We start from the raw sequence: 14,418 nt of genomic DNA on the forward strand, positions 1-14,418 counted from the left end.
TATTTTATCGTGTGCATATATTGTGTCATTAGTCTAAAGCTTTTTAGGAAACTGATAACTTAAATTGTGTATCATATCGAAAGCATATATTTCTAAAAGAAATGCACATTTATAAAAAAACTAGTAAGCCAAGTACAAAATTATTCATTAAACTGACATGTTGCTATAAAATAAATAATAATTGTTTTAGATTATCTACTTTGTATATTAAACAATGTTAGCAAAGTGCATTACCGGTAACAAACAATAAGATGTCATTGATAATAACGTGTGATTTTCTGAAATGACGCGTATGTTCATCATGCGTCAAACCATGGCCATCATCACGTGTACAATAGTTAAGAGAGCTGGAGCGAAGACCATTGGCGTCACCGGTCCCCAAGTTGGCAGCCCTTAGAATGTTAAGCAATCTATAGTCGGGTTACCAAGTCAGAAGCGCAAACAATCGTCGTAATCGCGGGATGCTAAGTCAGAAGCGCAAACAATCGTCGTCATTGCGGGATTCCATGTCACCAGCAAAAAACAATCGTCGTCTTCGCGGGATTCCAAGTCATAAGCGCAAAAAATCGTCGTGATCGCGGGATTCCAAGTCAGAAGCGCAAACAATCGTCGCCATCGCGGGATTCCAAGTCAGAATCACAAACAATCGTCGTGATCGCGGGATTCCAAGTCAGAAACGCAAACAATCGTCGTCATCGCGGGATTCCAAGTCAGAAGCGCAAACAATCGTCGTCATCGCGGGATTCCAAGTCAGAAGCACAAACAATCGTCGTGATCGCGGGATTCCAAGTCAGAAACGCAAACAATCGTCGCCATCGCGGGATTCGAAGTCAGAAACGCAAACAATCGTTGCAATCGCGGGAATCCAAGTCAGAAGCGCAAACAATCTTCGTCATCACGAGATTCCTAGTCAGAAGCACAAACAATTATCGTCATCGCGGGATTTCAAGTCAGAAACGCAAACAATCGTCGTCATCGCGGGATTCCAAATCAGAAGCGCAAACAATCATCGTCATCGCGGGATTCCAAGTCATGCGCAAACGATTGTCGTCATCGCAGGATAGATAGTCAGCAGCTCAAACATTTGTCGTCATCGCCGGATACCAAGTCAGCAGCGCAAACAATCGTCGTCATCGCGGGAGTGCAAGTCAGAAACGCAAACACTCGTCGTCATCGCGGGATACCAAGTCAGAAGTTCAAACAATCGTCTTCATCGCGGGATTCCAAGTCAGAAGCGCAAACAATCGTCGTGATCGCGGGATTCCAAGTCAAGCGCAATCGATTGTCGTCATCGCAGGATAGAAAGTCAGCAGCTCAAACTTTCGTCGTCAACGCCAAATTCCAAGTCAGCAGCGCAAACAATCGTCGTCATCGCGGGATAGCAAGTCAGCAGCACAAACAATCGTCGTCATCACGAGATTCCAAATAAGAAGCACAAACAATCGTGGTCATCGCGGGATTCGAAGTCAGAAGCGCAAACAATCGTCGTCATCGCGGGATACGAAGTCAGCAGCTCGAACCAAAGTTGGCATCAAGGATTAAAAAGTGAATAGCGAAAACAATAGTCACCATTGCGGGTATCTGCAAACCAAAATGGTCATCACGGTTTACCAATTCAAAAACCAAAAGTCGTCATCGCCAGTTACCAAGTCAGCTGCGCAAGCCAGGATCGACATCACGGGTCCGCGGTTCACCAAATTAGCGTCACAAAATATGGTCGTCATCGCGGCATACTAAGTTAGGAGCGCAGACAATTGGTGTCATCGCGGTTTACCAAGTCAGCAGCGCAAACCATGGTCATCATTGCGGGTTGCCAAGTTAGTAGCAAAAGCCTCAGTCATGATTGTGAGGTAACCAAATCACCGGCGCTCGACTGCTCAACAGTATGTTTTCCATTTTCAAAATAAGTTTCTGCAGAGATAATTTGCTCAATTGTTTTTTTATTGTCTGTTAATAACTATCAGATGTGTGTGAATTTCACAACGTATGTGGTAACCAATATTCATTAAGAACCAGACATACAACGACATGTGTATGTATTATTTTTTGTTACTAGGAAACCTCATTTATTTGTTATTAAGTATAAGTATATTGTTAAAACAGTGATACAAATCAATAAAATAGTATTTTATGTTTCAAATTAATTGCATTGGTCACAGTCTGTGTAATTTTGTATTTTAACTGAAAATAATACAATGCGAACCTTGTGGACCATTGCGGCAAAATTCTTAAAAACTAGTTTATATTATGCATTGCTTACAGTCCGATTTAAATGAAATATCATGCATTTAAATTATTTTGCGGTAACTGTATTTTGTGACCGATGACTCCAGATCAGATATGTATGATTAGCATAAAAAAGAAAATACAATAATTTTGATAAAGAATCTGCTACTTACAAACTTAATGGTATGGTATTACATAAGGAAATAATCATGTTAATAATAATCTCATTATCATCAAATTCGAGCAAAATGTTAAGTTCAATCACATCGAAGTTATTTAAATCAGCCAACTGATTCAATTTGTGAAAACGGGTGTTAACATTACAAGATCTACACAAATTATATTGGGGTTAATCTATATGTGGACATAAATGATAACAGCTTCAAAGTATTTTATTTATTGTTATGTTAAAGGTCGATTAAACACGAATTTGCTGTCTGTACTTTTTTTCTTTTGCAGAGATGTCCGTCATTGAGCCCACTGTATTTTTTAATGAAAATAACTGGAACGACAACTGTGCAGCTAGATTGTAAGTGAAACGGACTGTCAACGAAGCCGGGGTTAAACTTGTGAAACTTTGTCTTTAGGATGATTCCAGTATCTTAAAGTTCCCTTAAAATGTTCAAATACACCAAAAATTTGAATCGCATTAAAATATAAACACAACTATAAAGTGTTTTATTAAAACGTCGTATAGATAACGAAGCCAGTTAAAAGTAAAGCGTACATGTGTTTGTTTTGGTTGAATTACAGTTTCCGTTCACTCGTAATCATCGTACAAAATTAATAATGCATACTAATTAAATATGCGTGAATTAACAAATTGAAAAACAGATAGTCACCTAATTTGTTTTGTTTTCGTTTAATTTGAACAGGTGCTCCACCCAGGTTTCATGAGTGCAATGCATTAGAAGTGTTCAGGGACCGTATTTGGGGACTTGATACTGCACCAAGGATAACGCCCACCGCACGTTTTCCTACACTTCTCATTAGGCTCTAGCGTGTTTGGTTACACGGTATCCCAGCGATGAATCTGCTGTCCATGATATTTAACGTTTTAAGGAACAGGTAATCCATGCCTTGATGGTTTTTCTCTTGTTTCCGATGACTGGATTCAGTGACAATGCTTACTCTACATGTAGTGTAACTTTAAATTGACTGTTATGTTATTTTGTTTTCTGATTGACGCTTATAGTATTGTCATCAAATTTTATGTTTTATTATGTAACTTTGCAACACTGCACATAACCTTTAACAAAAATGTGTTCACAAGTTTTAACTTAAGCCATGTATATAGCTGTGCATAAGAGGTTTTATTTTGACGTCTCTATTGAAGGATTGTTTTACATGCATTCCGTTGTATCGTGTTTGCAATTTTAAATGGTTTCTAACACATGTGTTTTTTGGAACTCCCAATATGATTCATATCTGTAAATGCCAATGTGTATTTAGAAGTTTTTTCCACGTTGATGTTCATTCAAAATAACAATACAAATAAAGTGTACAGAGGGTGTATAAATGTATATAGGATGTAAAGACCTTATTCAAATGAAGTTTGTATCGCGAATATATGTTGTATTATATGTATACAACTTACTGAAATAAAAATGTTCTTATGTTTCAACTTGAAGAGATGCCTTAACCCTTTGCATGCTGGGAAATTTGTCATCTGCTAAAATGTCGTCTGCTCAATATCTTAAATCATCATTTTCTTCCCTTTATTCAAAGAATACTATCAGAATAGCAAACAGTTTGGATCCTGATGAGACGCCACGTTCTGTGGCGTCTCATCTGGATCCAAACTGTTTGCAAAGGCCTTCAAAATTCGGTTCCAGCGCTCAAAGGGTTAACACAATATGTATAATTATGCACGTACGCAGCTAAATTTTCACGTGCATGTAATCTGTATTGTTTGTATCCAACTCAATGCATTAGTGAGTGTGTTTCACATGTATCTTTATATTTTAAATTATGACATTTGTGAAGGAAAAAGTATAATCGTTTTTCGCGTTGACGGTATGGTTATGGTCAAATGTTACCAATCACATGACGGATTGATGTAAATTACACGAACGTCGTCATTCCGAATGATCATGTTAAACCTTGTAAATATGATGAATAACATGCTCATATAATGTAAATTCCTTCAAACTTAAAAAATGTTGTACATACATATGCATAACCTTTATGCAATCATATTCATTATATTTTAAGTAAAACGCAACTGTTGTCTAAAGATCGATTAATGCGAACACAAGGATCAATTCAAGTTTGTCAAAACGTTTATGAATATTGTAAAATATAACTTATTCCGATTAATACCACTATGGGTCATATCAAGTGTGTAGAACGGTTCTGAATACTGTAAACTTGCACTTACTCAGATTAATGCCACTATGGGTCAATTCAAGTGTGTAGAAACTATTCTGAATAGTGTTTAGTTGCACTTTCTCCGAATAATACCACTATGGATCAATTCAAGTGTGTAGAAACGGTTCTGAATACTGCAAACTTGCACTCACTTCAAATAGTGCCAAATATAAAATGTGTGTAAGTACTTGAAATGCCCAAACCAATATACCAAACCAATATATAACTGTTACAATACTGTACTGATAGTGAATAAATTGGTAACGCGTTATGAGGTAAATGATGCATCGTGTTCAATACAAGTATTTTAAGGTTCATGTCCATTTAGGGCGATTTTTATAGGATACGTAGCTAAGTTTTATAAGATACGTAGTTAAGTTTCATTGATAAGCGCGGGGGGACAAAATAGGTTATCCTGCATTTGCTTTTAAATATAGAATTGACATAATATATAATCATGTATCGAAACGAAATACATTTGCTATCAGAGTTTGTTGTCGAATAACCCACGGTCAGTAGTCTAGATGCATTTTGTAAAACAAATCGGTCTTTGCATTTATGATTTAATTCATATTCATATAGTTTGTCTTATTTATCGGAACGTTAGGTAGATGTAATTAGACACGTACATGTATGTTATCATTTTAAATATTAAAAAAAAATGCAGCAGCATTTCGCACACTTTTGTGAAAATACAAATGTGATAAATAACTAAATTCACCTACTTACGTTTGTTTAAATTATAACTAACATTTTTTAAACCACATCAAAGCGTATATTGAACGAATGTGAGTGCGTTGCTAACATTGTCTAAGTACTATTATTAACTTAGACAAGAAGCTCGAGAAAAGAGTTGTCACACAAGTTAATATGCATTTAGCAATACATTATTTCTTTGCCTTAGATATGTGTAGTTTGTTATTTGGGTTATTTATTGTTTTTATTTGGGTTATGAATTGTTTTTTATTATTATTAAACGTTTGACACGTTAAATGAATTCTAAAGGATGTTTATGTTTAACCCATGAATATTACAAACATATATTCGTTGTACGCGATATGTTTGAATATTACGTTATATTATTAGTATACAGTTGATCTAAATTAATTTTAGTTGTCTTTTTTGTTATGTATTATGTTTATTTTTGCATTTATATGTTTATCGTTAGACTGCATTAAACAAAACCACATTTTTCGCTTATATACATGAAATCGTCCTTCTACACATGCCATCTTTATTATTAATTTTTGAAATATTTCTAAAACAATCGAAATGATGGCAGTATACTTGGAAGTACTCGGATCGTCTTTAAGTTGAATGTAAAAGGAAACAAGTAGTGTAACACTGCAATATGCCTTCGGATTAATATAACATTATTAAAGGGTTATTTAATATCTGTGTAAATGCATCATCACAAGCGTCTAAACATATAGAGAAAGTGGTTGAACTGGTTTAATTTTAAGTGTCTGACGTTGTCCAAACGTATTTTAATAACAGTATTTCTAAAACGTGAAGTCTATCCATTTTTGTTAACTATTATATACGGTAGGTGCATATTGCAATAATATATTTATTATAGAGACATGCTATGTATTGCTCAGATGTGTTCAATTATTTTATACCATCGCATGTATCAAAACCAGTCTTGACTATCATTAGTTATATACAATATTTTCATTTTAATGCAGTTTCTTTAATAAATGTGCGCAAGCATTTTTATACTTAAATAACTGGGTTTGTTTAAAATTGTACCAAACCACATATTTAACAATATAAAGAAGTGAAACTCCAGCTGCTGGAGCAGTATTGAATTTTCATTAAAAACAATTAGTTGGTCTTTTATTTAAGGCAAGTGACCGATTGCCCAAACAGTACAAAACAGCACAATACAGCACAATACAAACCAACATAAACACAAAATATGAATAAAGCTGGGGTCACCGCCTTGGAACGGTCAATGCAAAGCATTGGGGGTTTAAACCTGGTTATAGAGCGCTCAACCTCACACTTGGCCCAGCAATATTCATAATACATTCAAGTGTAAATAAAATTTAACGTCATAGCATTGTAACTCAAATTAAACAATAATAAAAGGGAATTAAAACGCATTCAATTTAATTACTATTTAATTACTCAATTGCATTGAAGATACAAGAGTAACAGAATTACAACGTTTTGACGAACGATCAAATAAAACTATTAACAATTGTCAACTACATTCCTTCTTTATAGAAAAGATTTGAGAATGTAGAATCATAGAGTTAATATCTCAGATAATCATCGCGCAAATACAGGAAGAAGCAGCAATAATGGGTGTAAAAATTCCATATTACATAGCTTGGTTGTTTATGTGACTGCTAAACAAATTAAAAATAATTAAATCAAACAAGAAACGCCTATCAGAGAGAAAATATAAATAAAATGGAACGTTATAAACCCAATGACCTATGCATGTAGATTACAAACTTAACTACATTTAAAGTTATATAATTTAACATTGACGGTATCGATAGACAGAGCAAGAATAACTATCCGTTTTCACCTTTTTATATTTCCTCATGTTAAACATTTTTAAATTTTACATTTTGTGTTATTTTTTATATTTGTTTAAAGATTATTATAATAACTTGTCTCTGAGGTAAACTACTCAAAGTCTATAATAACAAGCTATTTAAGGATAATAGTAACTTGCCCTTTAGTTGAACAGGTTAGCAGTAGACTTCTATAATTGCAAGCTCCTTGTTCAAAGCTGGGCCTCAGTTGATGCTGGCTTATAGTATTAAATCTAATGAATCTGTTTTTCAATAACTGTCTGGTTACCAGCTTATTTTTATTGAAAACTAGTGGATTTTAACCCATGAGTCGAACATTATACGCCCTTCAAGCCGAACGCATATCTGTACTATGCACTTACTGGAGTGTCTATTTCTTAGATTTATAACAATTCAAAATAGTCATCACAGTTTCGGGTTAAGCTTGTGTTTTCAACTTCCGTTTGACTACTGGCTGAATCTTGCTTAAACTTTCACATTTAAATGATCAGGCACACGTCCATAGTGATTTCAGTATACATGTGTAGCCCATTCACTTCGTAACAGGTTTTTCTAAAAATATTGCTTTATTTTGCGTTTTATAAATCTTTCATAATATACCGGCACAAGATGGTGTCAACACTTCTTCCATATAAGCCACGCTCTGGGAAAACTGGGCTTAGTGCATTTGCAGTTCACACAGGTTAATCAGTGACATTACTTTCCGCCTTAACTGGATTTTCGCTAACAAGAGACTTCCTTTTAACAAAAAACAACAACAAACAATAACAGCGGAAAGTGTCGTTCCTGATAAACCTGATTTCTACATCTAATATTATGTGCGATCAATGGTAACGTATGTACACACAATTTCTGTCTATAAAAGAATAATGTTCAGTGGTATAATAAGAGTTTTCTGAAATGTTAAAAGCTAAAAGATGAATATTAAATATTTGATTATTCCAAAAAGGTAATCTACAAATCCAAATATGAACAAATTGCGCATTTAACTGAATTTGGATTTAAAAAAATTATTGATATACTGCATTGCATGTTAAATGTTTTTATAATTAGTTAATATATGTTATATTGAATTCTATATAATCATGTATTTATATCTTGATAACTATATATCATATATATTTGTTTTAAATCCTTTACTATGTATACATATATTCCTTCTATAACGAAGTTACATTCTAAGACAAACTCAACTTGTATGGCAAAAAGCATTCTCATATATCAATTATAATCGTATTTTTACGTTTGTATGTAATAGCTATATTTCTTGACTTTCTTTGATACAATATAATACACGTGCTAAGCTTCTTTACACATTTATTATGTTCAAAATAAAGAGAATGTTCAAAAGTGTCAGAAGTATCAAACCACGACCCTCTCAGACGTATACCTTACTCCTGACACTTGAAACAATAGCTTAGTTGCCCGGTATTCCACCATTTCCAATAGATATGTTACCTAGTGACATTTGAAATATATATTACATCAAGTACAAAACATGTTCAGAGTACAACTGAAGATGTAATCCAACCTAAAATTTACAATGTTTTGAATAAAATGACAGGATAAGTTTTATAACGTAATTAAGAAATATGTTGTATTACTAAATATGATAAAGAATTCAAATACATTAACATATCAATGTACCAGTTATTTGCTACAATTTCAAAATAAAACACTAATACAAATAATATGTGGTACATTGAATTTGTTTTTCCACTTTCTAAAAACCTATTCTGTTCGTCACCAAATAAAGAATATGGTTTGCATAAATTTTCCAATTATCACTTTTTATTTAATGAAACAATACAACACTACAAATGTAATCACAGTTATAGAAAATTGTGCATTATTTAATAATGATATGAATTAGCCATTTAATTTGATCACTAAATATTGTCCAGAAAAAAAGAGCTTGTTTAACTCAGTGTAAATTGTATGTCAATAAACATTGTTGACATTACTTAATTTCTACCTTTCCTGATGAATACATTAGCATCACAAAACACAAACATATGCACAACCAGTAATTATATTTTGCTTATTACAATATGTTTGCATTTAAACATTTAAGCAATAAGCCACATATCCAGAATTGTAGCCAATATATATATTTTAAATGAAAAAAGTAAACAATTCTTTACATAACTGAAAAAAACATGTAACAAAATCATGGAATCATATATGAGAGTTTAACTATTCTGTCACATTTTCTACATAAATAACCAAAGGCCGTATCTATTTTAGTACACTTTTCTATGAAGTATATTTTTCATACCATATCAAAAGCTAAAATGTACAACACACATTAATTCGAGTCTATGCAAGAACAACTTACTTGTTAAGTTTTACAATCTGATTTATGGAGTTTATATTAACTTATTAGCTCAATCAATATGTAATGAACAAGAATTGCAAAATAAAGCTGAAAACAAAACATCTGCGCTCACTGTCTTACTTTGTCTTTCAAATTTGACCAAAATTAAATTATCAATTAAATACATTATCTTACACCAGTAAACACACCGGCCAATCGGATACCATCGGACATAAAATGGACCCGACTATATAAAAACAGTCTCTTATTAAATTCATAATAAGATGAAAATAATCCGTCTTTTCATGAGAAATACTGGAAATAACCCTGCTGGGTTCAAATTCTGAACACTGCTTTCTTAATCAGGGCAATGTCTGTTGGACGAACAATAATCTCAAAATCTGAACAACACAGATCATGGACAAAGTAAGCGACTGACACACACAACTGCAATGTATAACCCTCTTGGGTTAACATGCACTAATATTACTGTTGAAGTGAAACTTCCAAAGAATTTAAATGCAGTTTTGTGCAAAGCATGTTTAAACAAATAGTGACTTAATTTTATATGCAAGACATATCTGGGCAAACATTTCCTCAAAAATGAGTTATTTAACAATTGTGAATGCCTTCATTAAGCATTCTCTGAGAAAATTCTTCAAAGCAACATTTCATAATCATGTCTACATTCCCAAGCAGTGGAATATTTGTAGATGGGCAAGCCAGAAGTGAGGACACCTTCCAAGTGTCCAAACTTGTACAAACATTACCTGAAATTAGGTTCAGAAAATCAAATTTAATTTATGTTATTTATTTATAAAAACTTCCTCAAAATATTCTGAAACATGCAAACATAAAATAGTCTTTGTGTTCTAAATAAATGTGATATAAATATTTATATTATAAATATCAGTAAAATTTAAAGCGTCCAAAATATACGTTTAACATAAGTAAAATAATGAACTATGTTCAAGTCATTTCACGTAATGTTTCCTGACCAGGCAATGATGATATTGTAAACGAAAATACACAAATATTCCAGGAAGGTAAAAAATTGCGAAAGAATGTCCAGGCAAGGTCCTGTATTTCTATGCAACATGAGCCGGGCCCTGCATAGTACACGGTAAATGCCTACAACGTATAAATAGGAAACAGTTATAACGCACAACCATTATAAATTGTTCTGTAGCTTTTCAATTAGGTCTTTCAGCCATGCTTTTGTTAACGGGATTTTGGTCGAATATTTTCTAGCAATATTTGTGTATTATCAGAAATCACAAGATTGGTCATATTTCATCAGAAAGATTTAGGTTTCATCAATTTTGGAAACAAATGGATCATTTCAGTACAATTAGGACTGGTTAATAAGTCCTACAAAAGATGTCCTTCAAATGACTATAGTTCATTTTGTAAAAAGAATAGCTTCAAGAAACTGTAATTGATTTTGTGAACAGAATAACTTCAATTGTCGGCAATTGATTTTGTAAACATAATAGCTTTATTTGACTATAACTGATTTTGTAAACAGAATAACTTAACTGTCTATAATCGATTTTGTGAACATAATAGCTTCATGTGACTGTTATTGATTTTGTTGAAATAATACCTTCAATTGACTGTAATTGATTTTGTAAACATAATAACTTCATTTCAGTGTAATTGATTTTGGAAACATAATAACTAAATTATCTGTAATTGATTGTGTAAACAGAATAACGTCAATGACTTGAATTCATTGTGTTAACAGAACAATTTCAATTGAGAGTCATTGTTTTATAACAGACCAACTTCAGTTGACCGTGAATGATTCTGTAAACAGAACAAATTGTTTTGCATTAGGGCTTTTTCATATAAAATTTCTCTGGGAATTAAAGAATATTAAATATTTAAAATGCCAACGCGTTTTTCTCGACATGCTTGTTACTGCAAGTACTGTATAGGGGAATGATTATTTTGGCTTATAATAAAGTATTAACTTTTTCTGTCGTTTCAATATGGATAAAATCTATATTTTATAACTAATAATCAATGACAATAAATTGCTATAATTATCATTCATGAATATTAAAGTGATGTATAAGTTTATTTCAACTAAATAAATGTTCACAAAATTACATAATTTATATTGTCAAAAAATGTATACACACATTTCTTACATTTTCTACTTTGAAAATCACAGATATTTATACAATTTTTTTACACTATTAAAATTATTCCAATAATTATACTATTTGTATACTAACCACTATTCTTGGAAATAACATTTTAAAAATCGTAATGATGGCAAATAATTGTTTTGAATAAAATAATTATACAAGAAAAATGGACATCAAAAACAATAGCACTGTAACATACAAAACATGAGATGTACGTACAAAAATATTGGTACAAATTAAGTAGTACAACAATAATTATTTCATTATAAAATTGCATGACAACTCTTGTATATATAAGTTAGGCATTTGAAAATCCATCTTGTATTTTTAAAATAAAGAATGACTCTCAAAAGCTTTCAATAAATGTTGGAATAAAGACATATGCCCTGCATAAAATCAGCCATATTTTATTTTATTATTAAAGTTAAATACGTTAAATAATGTTAATGTAATGCATATAAGGCCACGTCAGAAAAAGTAATCCGGTAATAAATCTTGACCTATGCATAAATGCACAATGTATCACAAAGTATTTACAAAAATGCTTTGTGAACAGTATTTTATATGCACCGCAATGTATTGGTCCTCCTTTACTTTAAAACAGTCCACAAGCCACAAAGCTTTCCATTTTTACAAATGTTTTACTTTTTTATAGAGTATGTTTTGGACTATTTTCCTTTTGCTTGTCTTCTAGTTTTTCTTTGATTGTTTCTTTTGCTCCTTTTCTCTTGCTTTTGCATCTTTTTCCATTTGCTTCCTTTTTTTTTTTGCTGCTTCTTCTCCTTTTCAAGGACCGTTCTCAGTTCTTGAGCCTCTTCTTGAGGTAATCTCTGTCTTTAGCACTCGAGACCCCAATGCCTTTTAAAACAAAAATTGTACTTTATAATGTAGCTAACTGGTGATGTTTAAGAAGAAGTATGCTACCAATGTCAGCTAAAGGGATTCCATTGGGAATATTTGCATAGAAAACACTAAAATACATAACAAAATAAAGAATGTATAATATTTTTCATTTATTTTTGGTAAGGTATGTTGATGGCAACATTCTTTACTAGAATGCTAAACTATGCAAAACAACATCAGAATTTAAAACATGTTCACTCTGAAAAATGAACTTTAATTTTATTGTTCTCTAACAAAGGCTTAGAAAATTCTGGCAGGAGAAACAAACAGCATTGAGTCATACGTCCATTGGTCTCAACAATCACCCACACAGACTTGCACACAAACAAATGAAAATAACTAACCTTCAACTTGTTTGCGTCCAGGGTAGCGAGCTGGGCCCCGTTGATTCCCCCTCGCAGTGAACATGTCAGAAAAGCGTTCCATCTCGATGCCTATCAGCCAGTGTTTCACATTCTCCACTGTCCAGTCGTTGATCTGACACGCACAAAACTGGTTAAGGCCGCCAGACTGGGACACTGAGTCCTGCGGAAAGGCGTGGTACTGGTTACATTAAAACAGGCATGAGAATGGAGACTATGGAAAACGGCTTAAACTGCCCAATTAAAGGGGCAGTTTAAAAAAAAATAATTTGCACAGACAAATCTGGGTAGACATTGTTTGCACATGCATTGAGTCCTCTTTCCTTCAGCACGACTCACTTGATATCAGGACACACTGACAGGCAATGAATTACAACAAACGTCGTGTATCTCGCTACCGAGGATCCCTGAGAACTGGTATGATCTGGCCGACTCCGTCTCGCCTACCATGTAGTCCGATGAGGATCACTGTTGATACTAGCACCAGCAGAGCAATCATGATACTTGTTACGAGCCTCCTTCTCGGAAAACTGGGCTTAATGCATGCATGTGAAAAGTCTCGTCCCATATAGTCTTAGCTCGTGCACAAGCTAATAAGGAATGGCACTTTCTGAATGTATGGAATTTTCGTTTAAAGAAAGTATTTTCGTTACAAAAATCCAGTTTAGACAGAAAGTGTTAACCATGATTAGCCTGTGTGGACTAGAGACAAAACTTTAAGAACATGCACTAAGCCCTGATTTCATAGAACCTAGTTTAGTTAAGTCAAGTTACTGAGTCCAAATCTTGCTTCTTTGTCCATTCTTAGCCAGCCAACAAGGTTTATTTTTTCTGAGACACATTTTACTTGCTTATAATGGTGAAATCAGCTTGCAGTAGACATATGTTTCGGAAGACATTCAGTAAAAAGTTAAATCCAATATGCTAGGTTTTCTGCAAAGTTTTGTAACTGCACTTCCATGCATTTAGTTTTCTATACTATACTATATACTATACTCAAATGTTTTTATAGACGATTGTGAAATATAACCTACATACAAACCTATTTTGAAGAGATTGACATGACTTCTTATTTTAAGTCAAAATAACGTTGGAACAAACATTGGCTTGTGTCCGAAGAAGCATATACTAATATCCAGGATTCTTTTATTTAACACACGTCTTATGATAAAGTTTCGAGTCCTTAGCCTTAGTAGAAACAGTAACTAGTGTCTTTTAAGAAAGATCATTAATGCACAAATGTGAAAATCATTTAACCTATTTCAATGATGAATTCAGCAAAACAATAAGACACACTTCATATTCTAGCACCTTTAAAGAGCAAGATTTTTCATTTTTAAGTATTGCTGGTTGAGTAAGATTAAATGGGTGTTTTTTTTTAAACTAAACTGTACTGGTTGAGTCTGTTGAAAACCATACATAATCAAACTGAGTTAATGTAATAAAACTCTGGGAATATTAATGTTGTTGAAGATCTAAACAGCAAAATAGTTGCGACGTGCACATAGATGCTGGATTCTAGACAACCATAA

The 14,418-nt window shown here is 32.9% G+C and overlaps 1 long non-coding RNA gene across 1 annotated transcript; it reads left to right on the plus strand.

Moving 5' to 3' along the window:
- The first annotated feature begins 9 nt into the window (after positions 1-9).
- LOC127847711 (uncharacterized) lies at positions 10-6,326 on the plus strand. The gene is made up of 3 exons (XR_008034135.1): positions 10-1,883; positions 2,686-2,755; positions 3,102-6,326. It is a non-coding gene; the product is annotated as an uncharacterized LOC127847711 (long non-coding RNA).
- The last annotated feature ends 8,092 nt before the right edge of the window (positions 6,327-14,418 follow it).

The sequence above is a fragment of the Dreissena polymorpha genome, chromosome 10 (assembly GCF_020536995.1).
Source record: "Dreissena polymorpha isolate Duluth1 chromosome 10, UMN_Dpol_1.0, whole genome shotgun sequence".
Classification (NCBI taxonomy): Eukaryota; Metazoa; Mollusca; class Bivalvia; order Myida; family Dreissenidae; genus Dreissena; species Dreissena polymorpha.